General features: G+C 41.4%; 1 protein-coding gene across 4 annotated transcripts in view; it reads left to right on the forward strand.

Moving 5' to 3' along the window:
• The window catches only part of LOC122713032 (dopamine receptor 2), a 56,862-nt gene that overhangs the window by 46,343 nt on the left and 2,479 nt on the right, over nt 1-8,040 (forward strand). Inside the window, exon 4 of one of the 4 annotated variants that reach the window (XR_006346444.1) lies at nt 1,208-1,565. The exons of the other annotated variants lie outside the window; for them this stretch is intronic. The gene's annotated coding sequence lies outside the window, so the exon portion shown is untranslated. The remainder of the gene's footprint in view (nt 1-1,207; nt 1,566-8,040) is intronic. 4 annotated transcript variants of the gene reach the window in all.

Genomic DNA, 8,040 nt, shown 5'->3' on the forward strand with positions numbered 1-8,040 from the left:
CGGGCAACAAACTGTCGAGATTGTTGCGTCGCAGGGATTAATTCGCGTATAGGCGCAGCCTCGACGCTTCGAGAGACGTTTTCGGTGTTAAACCGGTCAAGGAGACACAGCTTCGAATAAAGCATCGGGGTTGAAACGTTGCCAAAAGAAAGAAAATTTATTTTATTCCGATCCTTCGAGCCGATGACTTCGAGCGTCCAGCGTTCCTCGTCTCTTCGAATATTTCTTTTCTTAGATCGGGCCAAGCCGCTTATTCGGATATTTCGCGAGTTCTTCGCCATGGGATGAGCCCGATTTTCAAATCGAATTCGAATATCCGCGGTAAACGTCGCCGAATATAAATGGACTTTTAAACCGTTGGCCGAATCGAGTATCTTTGAAAAAGCGCGAGTGTGAAGGAAAGGATATATATATAGTTGCAGGATGTTGCATTTCGGAACATATTGGTCTTCCTCTTCTTTGTGAAACTTCCATTTCCACAGAGTGGACGTCCCCTTCGCTCTTAGGGGACAAACTTTTCTCGCTTATTAAACCCAAAAATTGCAAAAGTACTCGTATATGTGTATATATATATATATATACATAAAAGTAAAAGAAGAAAAAGTCGCACGTGCAAAGATTTCCACGAATTAACCGTTTCCCTTCGATTCTCTCGTATAATAATCAACCCACGTTTCGCCTCCACCGCCTACAAATATTCTCGCGCGAGGTCGATCGCGTGATATCCAGGAACGCGAAACGCCTTCCAACTTCGCTTCGATTAATTTTCAACACTCTTCTCGTTGTATTCTCTTTGCTTGTTCTTGTTTGCCTTCGAAAGAAGATTTCGTTTATAAAAAAAGTTTATCCCCCTCCTCCCCTCTCTCCTCCTAGATCTTGCCGTTTTTATACTCGGCGTCATAGTTAGGCAAATTCAAACCCCTCGCCTTCCTTTATTAAACCGTGCGTCCTAAACTTGCACCAGAGATTATCAAAAAATAAACAGAGAGAGAGAGAGAGAGAGAGAGAGAGCGACGTTAAACCACGCAACAATCTACCACGATCCGTCCCCGAGTGTAACTCATCGATCTGGTATTCGAGCAATTAACCCTTGTCAAACGTGGGATATATGCGAGGAGCGTGTATATGCTGTGTAACATGTATGTTATCGGGAGAGGAATAAGGGGGAGAAAGGGGAAGTAATGGGTTGGGTTACATGTTTTTTCAGAGATTCGCATCGGGAAGATACTACTCCGCTTATTCCCTTCACCACGTGCGAAGCAGCCGAGAGAGTTCGTGCGAGCAAACCTACATTTAACGATGGGACTATACGGCCGCGACGTGGATTTTCGTCAATCGTTGGACAATATACCCGAACGATATGCCATTCTAGAATTCCCGCATCGTCCCCCCCCCCCCCTTGTTGTCGTTCCTCCATTCGTTGCCGTCGAACCATCCCCCTCTTCACGAATCATATCCTATCCCCCTCCCTCCTCCTCCCCGGCAGGAGAGAGTACACTTAGAGAGTACAGAGAGATTGTCGAAGGCGAAGGAGATTGTCACCAACCCCGTATAACATAGTCTCGGTATGTTACGATTAGTTGAATAGACTTTATCAATCACTGACACGAACACGCAGCACACCTCTTCTTATATACTACACACCTCCACGTGTATTGATACTGAGCACTTGCACGAAGTAGACCACGAGGACAGTGCACGCGTTTTGATATGACCTGTTTAGGTGTGTGTCTATGTGTGTGTACGCGTGTGTGTGTATGTATATATACACATATAGCACTCGAATCTTGTTTATCCGTGTGTGCACACTTTGTTTCGAAAAAAATAAAAAATATAATATAAGATGAGAGATCTTGATTTTGATCCCTTTCTTCGAACATCTGGATGGAAACGTACTTCTTGGAAACGTTCGATAAAGAGAAGAGAGGTATACGCTTCGAAAGAAAGTAAAGAAGAAGAAAACATCGCATAAAAGGAAAATAATAATATCCAGCTGGAGTGAACGATGGATGTGAGGTGGGATTACTCGAATCGATGCAACGCATAGGCCACTGTGACGTCATAAACGCGGCTGGCCATTCAAAAGAAAATCCAAATAATTAACGCGTCTCTTCGAAAGAGAAGCGCGAGTACCATCTTCGAGCTAGTAGCGCGAGACTCGTTTAATTTATCATCCAATTTGCGCCGAGATCGTATTACCGACTCGCTCGCTGCCAGACTCGTGCGTAACAATTCGAAATCAATCACCTGATTCGCTTCGAGTCTCTCGTCCCAACCCCTTTCATTTATCAATGTGACCGAATTAAATTACCCGCACCGGTGTAATGTGATCGATCGGGGAGGGAGGCCCAAGTAAACGGGGTATAAGGACGACCACGAATTTCGAGAGATAGGATCGATCTTTCCACGACGTGGAGTCGTGGAGAGAGAAAAAAAGCACACCTGCTCGATTAACGCGGTAATCGCGTTACAAATCGGTGAAATCGGACGAAAAGAGGAATTCGAGTTCGTATCGCGGTGCGAGGAGGAGGAATATAAATAACGTTAAATCGAGAATGGCCGTTTTCGTTCGAATAAATCCTGTGATTTTTGGCCCGTTCGCAGTTTCGCCAAAGATTTTTCGAGTATATTCCTCCCCCGTTTCCGCGTTGAAATTTCCATTCGGCCCTTAAAACGTGGGAATGTAAATACGCGTGATGAAAAATGTAAACAAAAAATGAAGCACGGGGAACGTTAACAAACAAGATAAAATGGACGATTGCGAAACAGGGAGCATCCTCAACACCGTCTGAATAAGAAACACTATGGTGTATGGAATACAGTTTTAAAAACTGTTTTTCTTTTCTTCTTCTTCTTCTTTTTCTTCTTCTTCTTCTTCTTTTAATAAAATTTCTCTTCTTCCATCTCTCGTTCGCTCTCTATTCTCTCTCCCTCTCTCTTTCAAATATTCTTCCTATCGATATTCCTATCTTTCATCGGGAAAGATCTCGAATCACTCTCTGCTCTAATAAATTTGGAAAATTATATTTTTTTGATCTCTAACGCGTCTATCCGTGTTAATCTTATCTGCAAATCCTATGCTATCGCGTTTTATTATTCATCTCCGCGTTTTCATTTCATTCGCGAAAACTCGTCGTCGCGAAATTTACTTTATTTTATTGGACGTGGAATTCCATATTCCATCATCCTCTTCTTTTTTTTTTTTTTTTTTTTTTTTGGTATATCTCTGTAAAAGAGGTACTCGAGCATCTGGATATTAACCTCTTTGGCATTTTTCAGATTTATCGTTCGTGTATACATCGCAACATATTTTAACATGTTTGCGGATCGTTTTGAAAATATTCTACTTCCATGATCAGTGTAATTGCTCGTATTTGTATGTGTATATAAAAAAAAAGCACCTTGAAATTGACTATCAAAGTTGACTATAACCAAGTTGTTTGCAAGATTAAATTAAAATTAAAATTCAATCGTCACACATTTCGAGAAGCATACCGATAAAAACTGAAATTGAAACAAGGAAACGCTTAACCATCTTCTATCGCGATATCTCCTCCGATCGAACTCGGCCACTTTCGACAAGTTCCCAAAACCAACCAGCGAAACCGATGGCCATCTGCTACGATTCGACCGCGAGATTGGCCGTGCATCGCGAATCGACCAATCCTGCAAAACTTTACAACTTGTCCAACGAACGGTTGGCATGGATCCACGGTTCGAATGTAAAAATATCGAAAAACAAGAAGACACGAGCGAATTCGAAAATGAATAGAACCACATCCATCCTTTCTCCCATTTACCGTCCATTAATTCGCCAAAAATCGTCGCTTTGGGAGTAACAATTTAAAAAAAAGAAAAAAAAAAGGAAGAAAGAAATATAAATTGAATCGTCCGCCATTCGATCACTTCCAATATCTCCTCGTACATCAACTTTATCGGCCCATACTTCTTCCGCGTCCATATTTTTTTCTTTCCGCGATTTTTTCTTTTTTTCTTTTTATCGGGGAAAAGAAAAACGAGAGACGTTGGATTTTTAGATCGGCAAAGTTCGCTCGGGCGAAGAAACACGATAGAGACGACACGAGTTCAAAAGAGGAGAAAGAAAAGAAACGACATGGAAACGACGGGTGGATGATTCGATAGTTGAAAAGTTTATTTCTCTTACATGCCTTGCCAAATACGATATATTTCAAACTATTAAATCGTCTCCGCGCGCTTTTTAATATTTATCGACATTTCGCGATTGCGCATCACGGCGCATAATTCTAGAAGAATTACGAGACGGTTCGAGTTCAATCGTGGAAAAATTGGAAATTTTTTAAAACACTCTCGTATAAAAAGTAATACCGATTCTGGGACGGGGAAGCGGTCCAACATCTAATTAGCATCTGTCGCGAAATTTTCCAACGTCGATACGGTTTATCTCTTCTTTTTTCCACTCGATTGAACCTGGACGGGGGGAGAAATTTCTCTCAGTCGGCTCGATCGAGTACAGCACTCCCTCGTAGATCACGTTTCGACCACATTACCCTTACAGGTTAATTAAGGGAGGTCTTTCCGCGTTTTAATTACATTTCTCCATTACTCGCCGATAAGAATTTTTTTTTTTTTTTTTTTTTACACCCTTCCGTGTACGTCGTGACGAACGTCGCAGTGGAATAATAAATTCGTGGATAAACCGGGACAACGACTTTAATTAAATTCCATTATGGATATTTGTACATACGGATTAGAATTCGATTCGATAATTTGCATATTCGTACAACGTCTTATTTTATATCGATATCGAAGAAACTAATTGAATTTAAAAGAGGAAAGACACGTTTAACGAAACGATTTGATCGATGCCTTTTATTTTCAAACAGATATGAAAAAAAATATAAAAGAGACGATCTTTGATATCGTTCATCAAATTAATATTATTATCTCTTCTTTCTATTAGAGAAAATTTTAAAATTCGAAAGATGGAACAAAATTTGCTTTTCAAGAGCAGTTTTAAAACACGATTCTTTTTTTTCAAATTTTAAAAAGGCATCGAATCAATTTCCAAACTCGACCAACTTTCCATTCCTCCACTCTGTCCCCTAAATTTCTAAATTCCAACCATTCACGATTCCGTGCAACGCGTTCCTCGAATCATCGATCCCCCCGTTAATTAACTAATTTCCCCAAAGTCGAGCCGAAGCCGAGAGGTTCGTACAAAGACGCGGAGATACGTGGATCGACGAGATAGAACTTGGGAGACGTTTCTCTTCTCTCGTGAACGGATACACACAGGTATCGTGGCGGGGTATAATCGTGCTTTTAATCGAACACGGCATTGTCCGGAAATAAGCGGTAAAGTCAACGACGACCGAGGCGAGGAGGAGGAGGAGAAGGAGGAGGGGGAGGGAAGAAGGGGGATGCTTTCGATCGAAATTCAACGCGGTATGCGGTATTGTAACCACGAAAATGGCGAGAGGCGAGCTCCGTGACGTTGCGTTTCGTACGATTTAACACCTATAGGCCAGATTTTCAATTGTCTCCGCCTCGCTCTCGGCTATAAATTCAATCACGTGGCATCCACGTAGTAGAAGGGAAAGGGAGAAGCGTATAACGCTGCTGCCATTCCGCTTCCAGGATGAATATTTTCATATACCTCGAGCGTGTATATACCTTCTTCTTCTTTCAAAGAAAGAATCAATTTCTGAGACGATCAATTGAGCGAGAAATCTGAGAATACCATTCTTTTATAATATCAATTTTGATAAATGGAAATTATCCAATTAAATTTTCAAACTCTAAGCTCTAAAGAAAATGTCGAATCGTTTGATACTTGCGTTCCAATTATGTTATTAAATGCATAATCGGCTGGTTAATCTATTCAGAGAGAAAGAAACGCTGAATAGATTATCTTCAGAGGACAAGAAGGTTTCCTGTCTCTAATATAACAATAAATTGGGGGAAAATAACGAGGAGAATTCTTGATAAAAAAAGAAAAAAAGAAAAAAGAGACAAATTGTGATCGGGAGATGGAAGTTGACCTAGATACTTTTAGTTTCGTTGATTCGCCAGGGCGACGAGAGAGGCGGATCTATAAGAAAAAACTTGGAGAGAATCGGGAAGAAGAAACAGGAAGGAAATACGATCCAGAGAGGTCAGGCCTCGAAAGAGTTCGACACTCGGATAGGATAAACGAAGAAAGTTTTGCGTTGGCACGGTAGCCGCCCCTCGAGATCAAAGAACCAACCAAACACCATTGGTTCTAAGGTGAATCTCGTATCGTTTCCGGATTAACTCTCTCTTCCATATTTTGAACTTTACTTAGGCCAAGAAAGCGTCGAGAGACAAAGTTTCATTTTGAAGAAGCGAGGAAACGATCGATGAGGCGAGTATCGAAAAATGATGGAGAAAAATTCGATCGAAAAACGCGAGTTTGCAAGTTTAATTTTCCTCAAAGGAAAGTTTTTAGATTCAAAGGAAGAAAGGATGGACGTCACTGCGAGTTTCCTTCGGATTTTAATCCAACGAGAATAATCCTTGGATTATTGGTCGAAAGGAGGAAAAGAAAGAAAAGGGGGGTAATGGATCGAAATTAAAGGTGGTGTGGAGGAGGGTAAGCGCATTAGAGGGACGTCGAACGAGACTAATTCACTTACGAGACCGCTATTGAAACAAACTCGGCGGCAAATTCAGCGCGATGTTTCATCCGCGAAATCGACCGGTTACCCGATACATACACGATATTTGCGGTGGCAATTTTTTCACGGCCCACCGCTTCGGCTCCGGCTATTGAGTTATTTGGTTTATGGGCACCGAAGCCCATCGAAAATCGTTTCATTGTCGTCGTGCCGCTCTATCGGATTGCCTCTGGTTCGCGATTCATCCTCGCGCTTCTCCTCTTCCTCTCCCTCCCCTCCGCCGGATCCGCCGCAAAGGCATCGAGAGCGTGCGCGCCGAGAGTGAACCGGAAACTTTTCTCCGTTGATCCATTGCGACCTTTAAAAAGAAAAAGAGAGAGAAAGGTATGTATTAGTAGCCATTCTTAACGAAAATAGACAGAATCAAAGACGATCCGTTACGAGTACACTCCCCTTCCGAAGTTAAAAATATTCTCTCCCTAGAAAAAAATCGATGATAATTATTTATTTTCTTCTTGTTTTTTTTATACGATACAATACGATTTGCGAATACAAGTTGGAAATACATTTCGATCATCGAGCGATCTTGGCGATTGAACGCCAGATTGAACAGCGAGTATGTATGACGTAACAACGTTGGACTTACAGTTGGACGCATTTCAAGGGGAAAAGTGAGAAGAAAAACAGGAGGAAGTTGTTGCAATTCGATAAGCGAAAGGTTCAAAAGGGTGGAAATACGAGGATAAAAGTTGTTTTCAACAAAGTTTTTTCGAACAAACAACTTGGCGAGAACAAGACTCGATCCGCACCTTTTTTTTCGAGCAAAAGGGGGCGAAAATTTGTCTAATTCCAACGAAAGGGGAAGGCCGTCTATATATACGATATACGATATACGTGCATGAAAGCCGATGAAGAGATATATGAAGACCGTATAACTGACCGATAAAACAACAGGATTATGGAAAAACAGGCGATATGCGCGATATTATGCGCAAAATAATGTAACACGAGCCGAACGAGATGCAAGATAATTCGTTCTAATGCACGAAAAACATTAACCGACACGACTGTTGCGTCATCGTTTGATATTTTTCCTTTTTTTTTTTTTTTTTTCTTTTCCTTTAAGCGACACCCTCATTCTCCTCGCTTCCACTATCTCTTCCAGTATCCACGACAAAAACTCCAACTCCTAAAAGCGTATCACCCTCTCTCTCGACCGACTAATTTATTACAATACTTATTCCGTCGCGTACATACGATATTCCTAACGATTTCTATGCAAAGTTTTCCAGGTAACATTCGCCAATCGCCTACTAAAAATATTTCACTAGGCTATCTCGAAAAATCGGGTTTTTCAAGAGAGAGAGAGAGAGAGAGAGAGAGAGAGAGAGAGAGAGAGAGAGAGAGAGAGAGAGAGAGA

This window comes from Apis laboriosa, unplaced genomic scaffold, assembly GCF_014066325.1.
Source record: "Apis laboriosa isolate Shangri-la unplaced genomic scaffold, ASM1406632v1 scaffold21_cov150, whole genome shotgun sequence".
NCBI classification, from domain to species: Eukaryota; Metazoa; Arthropoda; class Insecta; order Hymenoptera; family Apidae; genus Apis; species Apis laboriosa.